This window comes from Perca flavescens, chromosome 18 (assembly GCF_004354835.1).
Source record: "Perca flavescens isolate YP-PL-M2 chromosome 18, PFLA_1.0, whole genome shotgun sequence".
Lineage (NCBI taxonomy): Eukaryota > Metazoa > Chordata > Actinopteri > Perciformes > Percidae > Perca > Perca flavescens.
In genome coordinates this window covers 15,382,583-15,396,105 of record NC_041348.1, presented here as the reverse complement: position 1 = coordinate 15,396,105, position 13,523 = coordinate 15,382,583, and positions in this window count along the sequence as shown.

The window sequence follows — 13,523 nt, the reverse complement described above, 5'->3', positions numbered from 1 at the left end:
CTGTCTAAATAGTACCCACACAAGTAAAATTCTTCATTGAGAATACAAAGTAAAATCTTATCCAATCCTAAATGTCAAGCCATTTAATGAATGGTATTTGCTGTTGAGGTTTCAGCGCTTTTATCTCTCGGGAGAACATCTCCCAGCTGTGTTTGGGAACTCTCTATTAAAGTCACTTTCCTTACGCACACACTGTCTTATCTGTATGTACCTTTCATTGTGGGACTGTCACAACTCTCCCATCCTGGCCTGTTGATGACCACACAGGAAACATCACAAACACAAACAGCACTACTCCTCACAAACACTGACCCGTGACCCTAGGTTTTGACCTCAGGTTAATGCATTGTGAAGCTGAGACAAATGCCAGCTGATTTAACAACCTGAATACACCTGGACCACTTGAAACCTCTACATTTAGCAGATCACAGACTGCACCGTGTCACAGGATACTTTCCAACCAAAGAAACAGTCCCTGTGAAAACAGTTGCCAGTGTGTGCTATGGATTATCCTGAGTAAAGGAGACGCTGTTTCTCGACCGAGATGTTTCCCAGACAATGACTCCCGATGGCTTCGGGGATCCCCTGGCTTTTCATCTGACGCCACCATCAGCTCAAATCTTTTAATGTCTTGAATATTTTTGTGTATGACCAAATGCCTTCAAAATTAGACATTCAGTCTCATCTGTACTTAGTGTTAGTGCTAATTAGCAAATGTTAGCATGCAAACATGCTAAACTAAGACAGGGAACATTGTAAACATTATACCTGCTAAACATCAGCGTGTTAGCACTGTCAGTGTGTGCATGTTAGCATGCCAATGTTTGCATTAAGCTCAAAGCACTGCTGTGGCTAAGTACATGCTCACAGAGCCGATAGTCTTGGTCTTGGTCTAGTCATATTTCATACGTATTTTTTCATTGGGGTGAAGCATAGACTGTAAAGGCACAAATCTCAGAGAGGTAGGCTATATCTCCAAACCTGGGCAGAAAAAAAACAACTACAAACAATAAAATAGCTACTAGATATAATGTATTTATTTATCTATTCATATTTTAGTTAAACAGGCCCTTTAACTAATAACTACTTGTTATTAATGTTCAACATGAGTTGACTTGTGTGTGAATGAGGTGGGTTTTTCCATGCAGTTCAGCAGCATGGTTTGCTATGATCTGTGTGTGAAAATATGTGGCGTTTTCTTCATTTTATTACAATTGTAGCTGTGTCTCAGCTTGTAATGATACCCTCAATCTGAATTTGTAACTATTACATTTGCGTGCTGAAACCACACGACGAGTAGAACTGTAAGGCATGCACTCAATAAACCACAAGAGTTTACTCCCCTGCCATCAAAAGGGCCTTACCCCTAAAATGCAACACAGTCCACAATTGCATCATAAACCTCTTGATTCATAAACTGGCTCTGTAAACTTCACAGTTTGATGATACCCCACCAAAAACACTTTGCGACACTTGTATTGCTTGTTAACAAATTCTGGGTTTAATGTGGCATTAATGTGAGAATGTGAGGTGTAAAGTTGTGTATGTTGTTGAAACATGTTTACACTGCTTCCTGCGGTGATTCAATAGATGTGTGTGTGTGTGTGTGTGTGTGTGTGTGTGTGTTTTGAGTTGGAATGAAAGGTAATCAAAAGCATGAAAATTAACCCGCAAGGTAAAAGAGGCAGGTAAAGTACACCAACCATCCCACTCCTCGCCCTGGAGAAAAGCTATTCACTGCATTCCTGAGTGTGAGACTTAATACACACACATTCAATATAATGACTAACACATTCACGTGCACATACAGACACATAGACATACATGGACACCAATCCCACACCACAATCCAAAGGGCAAAGCTGAAGACGATAATACTTACAGTGTGACACATCGGGCAGAGACCAACTTGTAGGACTACATCATCAAAACCTTTATACATATTGCATCTCTACACACAATGTTGCATTAGACTATAACGATATAGCGCCTCTGCCTCCAAGCAAGAGGTTCAGCCCTTAACCATAATCACAGCAAAACACATCCTGCCGATAGGATCGTGTATGCTGTTTTGAACCCTGTAATTAACAATGAACATGTCATCACACAATTTGTCAGCACATGCTCGCTGCCATGTGTTCGATCTTGGTTTATTAATTCAATTCAATTCAATTCAATTTTATTTATAGTATCAAATCATAACATAGGTTATCTCGAGACACTTTACAGATAGAATAGGTTTAGACCACACTCTATAATTTACAAAGCCCCAACAATTCCAACAATTACAGTAATTCCCTCAAGAGCAAGCAGTGCGACAGTGGCGAGGAAAAACTCCCTCTTGGGAAGAAACCTCGGACAGACCCAGGCTCTTGGTAGGTGGTGTCTGACGGGCCGGTTGGGGGTGTGATGAACAGTGGCAATAGTAGTCACATTAATAATGGAACAGTGACTGGATGTAGCGGGAAGCTGCAGGGTTCAGCAGGAAGCAGCATGACATTGCAGGGCACCGCTGAGCTCGGCAGGGAGTGCAGCAGGACCACGGCGACAGCTGGAACCAGGATCTTGGTGCCAACGTTCTCCAAGGAAATACGCTGGGTGAAAAAACATAAGGACTCTGGGGAGTAAACTCCCCAGAAGCTAGGATTAGTAACAAGCATTTCTGGGACGGGATACACACAAATAGTAATAGTAATAGTAATAGAAAGGGAGAGGAGAGAGCAGCTCAGTGTGTCAAAGGAAGGAAGGAAGTCCCCCGGCAGTCTAGAACTATAACAGCGTAACTATAACAGCGTAACTAAGAGAGACAGGTCATAAGGAGAGGTAGCTTTTTCGGGCTCCCATTCTACTTTTAGAGACTCTAGTAACTAGACACCAGTAACTCTGCATTCTGGGAGCGCAGTGCTCTAGTGGGACAATAGGGTATTAGGAGCTCTTCTAGATATGAAGGTGCTAGACCATTTAGAGCTTTGTAGGTCAAGAGAAGGATTTTAAACTCAATCTTGAATTCAACAGGAAGCCAGTGCAGAGAAGCTAATACAGGAGAAATATGATCTCTTTTCTTAGTTCTTGTGAGAACACACGCTGCAGCATTCTGGATCAGCTGGAGAGTCTTAAGGGACTTATTTGAGCAACCTGACAGTAGGGAATTACAATAGTCCAGCCTGGACCTAACAAATGCATGGACTAGTTTTTCAGCGTCGTTTTGAGACAGGATATTCCTAATTTTGGCAATGTTACGAAGATGAAAAAAGGCTGTTCTTGAGGTTTGTTTTAGATTGGCATTAAAGGATATATCCTGATAAAAAATAACTCCTAAATTTCTGACAGTAGTGCTGGAGGCCAGGGCAATACCATCCAGAGTAGCTATGTCTTTAGATAATGAGGTTCTGAGGTGTTTAGGTCCCTGTACAATAACTTCAGTTTTGTTAGGGTTTAACATCAGAAAATTATAGGTCATCCATTTATATCTTTAATGCACGCTTGAAATTTAGCTAGCTGACTGGTTTCGTCTGGTTTGATTGACAATTATAATTGGGTGTCATCCGCATAACAGTGAAAGTTAATTGAGTGTTTCCTAATAATATTGCCTAGAGGAAGCATATATAAGGAGAATAGCATTGGTCCAAGCACTGAGCCTTGAGGAACCCCATGGCTAACTTTAGCATACTTGGAGGATTTATCATTAACATTAACAAATTGAGATCGATCAGAGAAATAGGACTTAAACCAGCTTAGAGCAATTCCTTTAATGCCAACCAAGTGTTCCAATCTCTGTAACAGGATTGAATGGTCAATAGTGTCAAATGCAGCACTAAGATCTAGTAAAACAAGAATGGAGACAAGTCCTTTGTCTGCAGCAGTTAAAAGGTCGTTAGTAATTTTCACCAGTGCCGTCTCTGTGCTATGATGCTTTCTAAATCCTGATTGAAAGTCATCAAATAAACCATTGCTATGTAGAAAATCACTGATTAGCAACCACCTATTCAAGGACTTGGATAGAAAGGGAAGGTTAGATATAGGTCTATAGTTTGCTAAGACCTCAGGATTGAGGGTGGGTTTTTTCAGAAGAGGTTTTATCACAGCTACTTTAAATGACTGCGGTACATAACCTGTTAATAAGGACATATTGATCATATCTAGTAATGAAGCGTTTACCACGGGTAACGCTTCTTTGAGTAATCTCGTTGGGATGGGGTCTAAGAGACAGGTAGATGGCTTAGCTGAGGATATCTTTAACATTAATTGTTGAAGGTCTATAGGATAAAAGCAGTCTAAGTATACGTCGAGACTAGTCGTTATTTCTAGCGACTCTGCGTTTAAAGGTGAACCGTTAGAAGTTGAGGGCAAAAGGTGATGAATTTTATCTCTAATTGTTATAATTTTATCATTAAAGAAGCTCATGAAGTCATCACTACTCAGAGCTAAAGGAATAGATGGCTCAGTAGAGCTGTGGCTATCTGTCAGCCTGGCTACAGTGCTGAAAAGAAACCTTGGGTTGTTCTTGTTTTCTTCTATTAGTGATGAGTAATAGTCTGATCTGGCCTTTCTTAGGGCCTTCCTATAGGTTTTGAGACTTTCTTGCCAATCCAAACGGGATTCTTCCACTTTTGTGGAACGCCACTTACATTCAAGGTTTCGCGAGATTTGTTTTAATTTGCGAATTTGGGAGTTATACCAAGGTGCTAATTTCCTTTGCTTCATCATCTTCTTTTTCAGGGGAGCAACGGAGTCTAAGGTCGTCCGTAGGCAAGTCGTAGCACCGTCTACAAATGTATCAATTTGAGAGGGACTGAGGTTAACATAGAGGTCCTCTGTTATGTTAAGGCATGACATAGAGTCAAATGCTGTTGGAATATCTTCTTTAAATTTAGCTATAGCACTGTCAGATAGGCATCTGGTGTAGAAGCTTTTATCTAATATAGTCAGGTAGTAAGAATTCGAAAGTGATTAAAGAATGATCTGTTAATACCGAATTCTGCGGAAATATTATTAAATCCTCAATTTCAATACCATATACCAGCACAAGGTCGAGGGTGTGGTTAAAACAGTGCGTCGCCTTGTGCACACTCTGACTGAAACCGATTGAATCCAGTAATGAGTTGGAAGCAGTACTAAGGCTATCATTGTCAACGTCCACATGGATATTAAAATCACCTACAATAAGTACTTGGTCTGATTTAAGGACTAAACATGATAAAAACTCTGAGAATTCAGATAAAAATTCAGAATACGGACCTGGAGCCCTGTAAATAACAACGAATATAATTGGCTGTAATGTTTTCCATTTTGGATGTTTAAGATTAAGAACAAGACTTTCAAAGGAGTTATAATTTAATTTAGGTTTAGGAGTAATTAACAGGCTTGCATCAAAGATGGCTGCAATTCCCCCTCCTCGGCCTGAGCCTCTAGGAATTTGAGTCTGCTCGGGGTCTGACGGGGGACAGCTAGCAGAAGTTAAAGAAGCTACAGAAGCTACAGTATGGTGGTCCGCATTAACTACATGGTGCTGGCTAGCTACGGAAGCATACGATTCTGATTCCATGGTGCGGAGCCGTGACTCAAATTCACTAAGCCTTGCTTCCAGTGCAGCGAATATACAACATTTATTACATGTATCGTTATCACTAAAGGAGGCAATAGCAATAGCTAAACATTTGACACACAGAGCAAGAAAGATCCGCATTAACTACATGGTGCTGGCTAGCTACGGAAGCATACGATTCTGATTCCATGGTGCGGAGCCGTGACTCAAATTCACTAAGCCTTGCCTCCAGAGCAGCGAATATACAACATTTATTACATGTATCGTTATCACTAAAGGAGGCAATAGCAATAGCTAAACATTTGACACACAGAGCAAGAAAGAGCAGGAGAGGGAGAGGAATTAGCCATTGCTAATGGCTAAGCAAAAGTAGCTAACAGCGTTTTAACAATTGTAAATTCAGCGAGTCAGTCACTGTAAGTGAAGCTAAGTATAAGTGCTTGAGTAAAACAATTGTAATTCAAATGCAATCCAGGCAAATAGCCGCTAATTTAAACAGTAAAGCAGAGTTCAGTAAGTTTTTGCCGGAGCAGCAAACTAGCTTTTGTAACACGGGAACACCGGAAGTGACACAATACGCTCACCTTACACGTCAGACACTGAGATCAGGAGAATTACCTCTTCCATGAGTCATTCTGTTGATGCTGTGAAGTAAAATTCAAACAAATTGATGGACCACACACACACACACACACACACACACACACACACACACACACACACACACACACACACACACACACACACACACACACACACACACACACACACAACTTAGGACAAGGTTTATTATTACAAGATTTCCAGCCGTCCCTACAACAGCGTGCAGGCATAGCCAAATTAAAAAGTGATCAAGATAAGTTGCATCAGAAGTTAACAAACTCATGAAATCTGTTTAGTTTGTGTAGGCGGGGAATCTTCAAAAAAACAAAACACTGCCAAGAAACTCCTTGCTACTACATGTACTTCAATCCGCCTGTGGAAAAAAAGATTTTCAATTTTTTTTTTTACAACAATGAAGCTCCTTTTCTCTACACGCAATAGATTAACTCAGTTCAAAAGTCAAAATTCACAGTGGTCATTTCATTTCTCCACTCATCTCCAGTTCTAATCAGATTTTCCCATGAGCAGCAGAGATGTATAAGTAACGAAGTAGAACTACTTCACTACTGTACTTAAGTACTAAAAGGCTGTATCTGTACTCTACTGGAGTATTATTTTTTTCTCCTACTTATACTTGAGTACATATTTTCGATGAGTTCATAGACAGTATATAAGGGATGAGTTTAATACTTTTACTCCGATAAATTTTTTATGTGCTGCATCGTTACTCATTACTGTTGTGAATTCCTCAAGCTACGGAGACTGTGTAGGTTACAGTGTGTGTAGTTACGACTACGTTAGTTAATAGCTAATTACGTAAGTTGCGTAAGAAATCCCCGAGATCGCGTCTTGTTTCTTTTCATAACGGCGGTTGCCTGTTCAGAAGTCAGAGACGATGTCAATTTGTACTCTTTCTATTTAGCTATTGTTGCAGCAGATTAAGCTATTCCAGAGTTGTTCCAGTCTGCAATGAGTACTGAATGTTAACCGTTTTACCCTGTGATGTGAAGCTGCTAGTTTATCTGTATTTTGCTAGCATTCTAAATTTCCACTGTACATCACACATGTTAGTGTGTGATAGCCTAAATTTTTTGGGGCTTTAATCGTTTCTGTGCTGGAGAGAATGTTAATTTTACTTGCACAGTGTGTTAATTGTAGATTTTATTTCAGTATTTGTTAATAAGATGATTAATGACCCACTGTTATATCAGATAATAGTAGTTATAACAGCTGTGGCATTAATGTACCTTTTTTGGGTTTATTTCAGAAACTTCCTTCATATATTCAGCAATGTACAGCTTGTGACTGCCTGTAATGCACCATCTTACTACCAAGTAAAAAGTTGAACTCAACCTGGTGACTCGTGCTCTCTGATAGGAGCCCTGGAGCAGCTAACACACATTATCCAGCATTCAAAGGGTTAAAATCCCAACAGTTACAATTATAAAAATGTTATGAATCATTCCAAACCCACATTATCACTGCCAGAGCGGTAGATGGCTCTGTCACCAGATTTGATGAAGCTGGCTCATCATTGAGCGAATCAAGCGATCAAGCTGTCTAATAAGAAGACCGCGCATGCTCCCATTCTGCCTTTCACTTTGCTGCCTGCCTGCATTGAGAACACTTGAGCTTTGTTAGTTGTTTTTTTTCGAGATGGAAGAACCAGAAACACCACCTTAAACTTTGAGTGATCGTGGCGGTAAGGGTGAGGAAGGAAACCACCCATGGCCCTACTTAGACTCCATGTTTTCATTTGTCGGAGTGAAAGATAATTCATATAGAATGAAGAACCTACTCTGCCTCCCAAAAAATTGCGAAATAATGGCCTTCAAAAATTCACCGTCGAATTTGAAGAAACATACAAATATAATACACAAATGGCACACCAGCTTGAGCTATCAGTAAGCGCCAGCTAACTAGCTACCCGCAGTTCATGTCATGCGGTGTTGTAGTCTACATGGTTACATTGGCCCAATGGTTAGCACTGTGGCCTCGCAGCAAGAAGGTTCTGTGTTCGAATCCAGGTCGTTCCGGGGCCTTTCTGTGTGGAGTTTGCATATTCTCCCCATGTTTGCGTGGGTTTCCTCCAGGTGCTCCAGTTTCCCCCACCATCAAAAACATGTACTAGGTTCTCCAGTCAGTACCCTTGATCAAGGCGCTGGCTCAGATCTGGAGTTGGTCCCCGGACGCTGTCATTGGCTGCCCACTGCTCCCTTGAGGGATGGGTTAAATGCAGAGAATGAATTTCGCTACGTACGTGTATGTGATAAATAAAGTACCTTTACTTACATTCCTGTCCTTATACTGCTGCTACAGCCAAAGGTATTGTGAGTGAACTTTAGACTAAACATTTGAAATAATATAAACTATATGATATTCAAACTTTTGACTGCTTTCTTTAATAACTAGGCCTACATAACACAATACTTTTACTTTTACTTTCAGTACTTGAGTAGTACATTTTAAAATAAACTACTTGCAGTACTTAAGTACAAAAAATGTTGAATACTTTAGTACTTCCACTTAAGTGTGGTGCTTAAAGAGCACTTCTACTTCTACTCAAGTCACTTTTTTGATAGAGTACTTGTACTTTTACTCAAGTATGGGTCTCTAGTACTTTATACATGTCTGATGAGCGCCCACACATTTCTTCTCCAGGAGCACACACTTTCTCAATGGACGACATTGTCTGGCCCTATGATCCTGGCGGCAACAATGGACGCACCCAATGGGTGGGTCAGTGATGAGATAATGATGAAGCTGAGAAACTGGAAGCCTTTCTTGTTCAACATCCATTTTACAGCTTTGGTCATTTAAAAGCTCCTTTAGTGTCATCACTGGAGTGATTCTTGGAAATCCTCGCCTTTGATAAAAATAGTAATTCCACCCTATACACATTAGCATTGTGTAATATTGTTAGCATATTGTTCTGTAATCTAATTAAAAAATGATTTATTTTACCAAAATCTACAGATTTCCCCTGAGCCGTTCGAGTAATAAAGATGATTAATGACTAATTGCTGGAAAGTATGTCTGCCACAAGGCCCAAATTCTGAAGAAAATTACACAATCTTAGAAACAAAACATGGATGAAATTTCTCGGCTAAAACATCTGTTTCAACCTAAAACTGAAACTGGAAAGACAATCTAGTCATCCTGGTCATACACAATGCTATTGTTTTAGTGTAATAGAGGAATTGGGCCAAATTCACTGCATTATTATTTGTACTTGAGTCACTTTATAACAAGTTGAACTTACAAGATAAAGAGACTGCGCAAGAAACATCCACTCACCAAGCTTAAGAATCTGCTATGTGCGCAGCTAATGACTAAAGATTACTGTGTTTGGAAAACTGATAATGAATCCTGCAGCTTAAATCAATTCACTTTTGGATTCTGGGTCAATTTTGGATTTGTTCAGTAACTATTGCTGCATTTGCACTGCATGGTATGACCCCGCTCGACTAGACTCGCTTGGAACTGTTCTTTTTTTTTTTCCAATTTGCAAAAGATGTCCAAGCGAACTGAGCCGATACTAAACTAAAAGGTGAAGAGAGAGAATCTTCACTAGAATTGTCACAGGACCTCCTGCACCAACCTGACATTTTTAAAAAGCAAAGCTACCACCGGCCGCAATTTTTTTATTCATTCGAGCCAGATTTTAAAAAAATGTCAACCCGCAAAGCCATGCTGTGGTCAATTGTTGAAGTAGCCTACAGACATTCCTCTGTTGTCACAACACTTTCACTCTTCGTCGGTATGACGATCAGCTAATAATCCTGCCTACATTGAGAGGCTACTATCTACAGTGGAAAACAAAACCAAGACAAGTAAGTGGTACCAAAAGCGAGTTGACATGACTACTCAGAATCAAAGTTGAAGAAATGAAGACTTTTGGCCATAGCATAAATTTAGTGCAGTTACATTATCCAGGAGAGTTCCATGTTTAAGTAACATTGAGAATATTGTTGAAAGAAAAATTAGACATAAAATGGACATTTCCACCCAACAGGTGTCAATAGAGCAACACGGTCCCTCACTGGCTTCCCACCTGCGAATTAACACTATATTGTATTCAATCGTTGTATCTGGACAAACCAGCAGCACCCAGAACCCGGATCTCTGCGGTTACAGGAATGGGTGAGTGCTTTTAACCCTGTGCATTGTTTTTGTCTCTTTATTCCACATTTAACCAATTTCTCTTCTTCTAGTATATATTATAATGTGCCCTATGTTTGTCTACACAGCTACAGAAAGTTTGTTAAATTACTAGCAATCATATTATAACACTCTCTGTATATGTATATTGATCTAGGCTACTTGTGAAGTGCTAAAGTTGACATGTTTAGGCGTTCTTCGTGTCAGAAGTGAGGATCACCTTCAGAAAAGTGCTGCTATAGCTGGTAGGCATTGCTCAAGGCCTCTTCAATGGAACGCCTGCTGAGAGAGGCACCTGAAGAAATATGATCACCACTCACACCTCTTGTGATGCCCTGAGGACAGGACACATAGGGTAAAATATTGTCTTGTTTTGGGGTTTCAAAGAAGAAAGGGAAGATAACATTTTCTTGGTATGTTTGTTCTTTTGGGATACGTTGCTAGTGCATTTATTCAACCTGATAATATAGACAACTCACGTCCTTTGGTTTTCCTACTCAAGTTCAAACAAAATACTATTCCAAAGCACCGGTGTGGTCTGTGCTCATGTTGGTGACTATTGTGGTTTTCTCTCAAGTGGCAGGACTATAACTAAAAAAGCCCTCTGGGGCAACTTGCCGGGAAGTGTGTGTGTGTTTGGGTGTGTGTGTGTGTGTGTGTGTGTGTGTGTGTGTGTGTGTGTGTGTGTCTATGTTTGACCCATCAATTTGGTTGAATTTTACTTCACAGCATCAACAGAATGACTCATGGAAGAGGTTATTCTCCTGATCTCAATGTCTAAACAAACCATATTTTAGTGCAAATAAATGTGTGTGAATATACGTGTGTACATATTTGTATGTAAGAGATTGAACCAAGTAAAAGACGTCTGCATTATAACACGCTTCCTTTGTTTAATTGGCAACATTCAACAGAAATTATGTTCAAAATCCAGTTCAGGAAAAGTTGCTTTCATACTCACCATAAGACCTTTTCAACCTTAAAAACGGCCAGATTGAGCTAAAAAAAACATACCCTCAAACATGTTTGATGAGGCAGATGTTAATCTAAAGAAAATGAAATGGGAGAGAGTGCTAATGCATACAGTTTGCACAGAGAATGTGTGATTAAAAGCAGAGGAACTTTGCAGTATGAGTGTGTGTGTGTATGTGTGTGTGTGTGTGTGTGTGTGTGTGTGTATATCCTCTTTCAGGTGGCTAAATTGGCTTGTCTTTGTTAGCACTGCTTGTTTCGCTGTGACTGAATCCACAGACTGGTAGTGAAACCCAACACTCACTTGGGGAGAAGAACCTTTCCCAAAACTCTGGCTTGATTTCTTTACGAGGTGCAGTGTCACACTAGGTGGGCCTGCACACTGGGGAGTCTGCAAAACCTGACACTGAACACGCCAAATGAGCCTACGGCACTTAAAATTTACTCAAAGAAATTAAGACGCTGTGTTTTTCCAGAGCAGGATGCCCGGGGTTTTAATATGTTAGATGTAACTCAAAGAGAGAAGAGAGACGTGCAGAGAAAGTGGAGTGGATCAGACAAAGTTGACCCCTGTTCTTGAGGGAGGGTAATTTATGTGAATAAGGTGAGAGATCAAGTTGGGGTTATTGGGAGGCTAATATCTGGTGTTGACAAGAAACGTTGACATTTGGCGCAAATCTGGTGTTTGCTAATGAGTGAGAGTTGTAGTTTCTCAGAAAGTTGTGGCTTCCCGTGTGCAATGTTTTCGCTGTTCTGATGATGTGCTTAGCTGACTGATGATGTGGAATATGGGTTTTTCATTGTTGCAACAGTAGCAACACATTCATGTGACATGGTTTTGACATTTAAACATCTCCTTTATGAAAACATTACATTTTCCCTTTTGACATTTCTACCTCTCCCATTTCCATCATCGTACATCTCTTCTACTTCATCCATCTCATTTACCACCCTCCCTGTATCACCTCTGGCCTTTCCCTCTCACTCACCGTCTATATAGCCGATATCACTGCTGTCTATCAGTCAAACACACCAATTCTTTCTCTCAATGTCCTTGTTAAATCACAGATTGTCCTCAGTTTTCCCATTTACCTGCCGGACATTAAACTCATGTTCTCTCTCACCCCTGGTCCTCTCATTCCCTGGGGCTAGCAGCTGTAAATCTGAGCGAGCTGATAACTGTCTTATCTGCTGTGTATATTGGCCGTCTCTGGTTTGCCCAGGCAGAGTATTAATGAGGACACAGACACCCTTGCTTGCTCTGTGTGGTCTGCTCGCAGACTTAACGATATAACACTGCAATCTATAAACCTCGGGAGGCCATATGATCAGCTAGCCGCAACGCTCGGGAGACGCTTTGGAGTAGATACTAACTGGCTTGTGCTAACACGGTGACGCATGTGTCTGAGTCAGATAAAGCAGCAGAAACAAGTGAACCCACTCTCAAAACTGGAAAAAGGGAAAAGCAATTGCCCCTGAACCAAACACTTACTTTACATTTAGCAACAGAATAGAGACACTTCTTGGAGACGGAAAAAAGGAAGAAGTGTGGGCTCCAAATCCATTCATGCAGAGACACTGAGAAATGTATGAGCCAAACTGTGGTTTTATTAAAGCATACAATCATGAATGATATCACTAGCTTTAGACACCCCCGAACTGGGAATCTGTCCATTTTTAGTCACTGTATGTTGAGAGGATGCCACAGGAATTTGTTCACATCAAAGACTGATGCAGCTTCATATGTGCTGTGTTGGGCAGTTACTAATTATTTAGTAACATGTTACAGCAAGTAATGTGATTACTTTAATCAGTAATAGTAACAATTTAAAATTCAGGAATTACATCACTGTTACTAATCCCAGTAACACTCCATTACTTTGACATTTTGGGGGTCAGTTTGCTATTTTACAAGGAGTTAGTTGGGATGATTGATAGCGATTTGGTATGGGTTCACTGAAGCCTTGATCGTACTCCAATGCAGATACGGACAGACACTTGGACAAGTACTCGGACTGCACTCACTCCTATACATAGCCTATTACAATCGTGGTGGGTCTGTGTACGCAGACATGTTTCACATATATATATATATATATATATATGTACGAGAACACATGATGGCAACCTCCTGATAGCAAGAAGAGGTCCTTTTTGTTTTATTTGGCTGAACAATAAGTAAAAGTAAAAAAAAAAGAAAATGGTGTCTGAAACCGCTTAATGTTACTGGGACTAATGATGG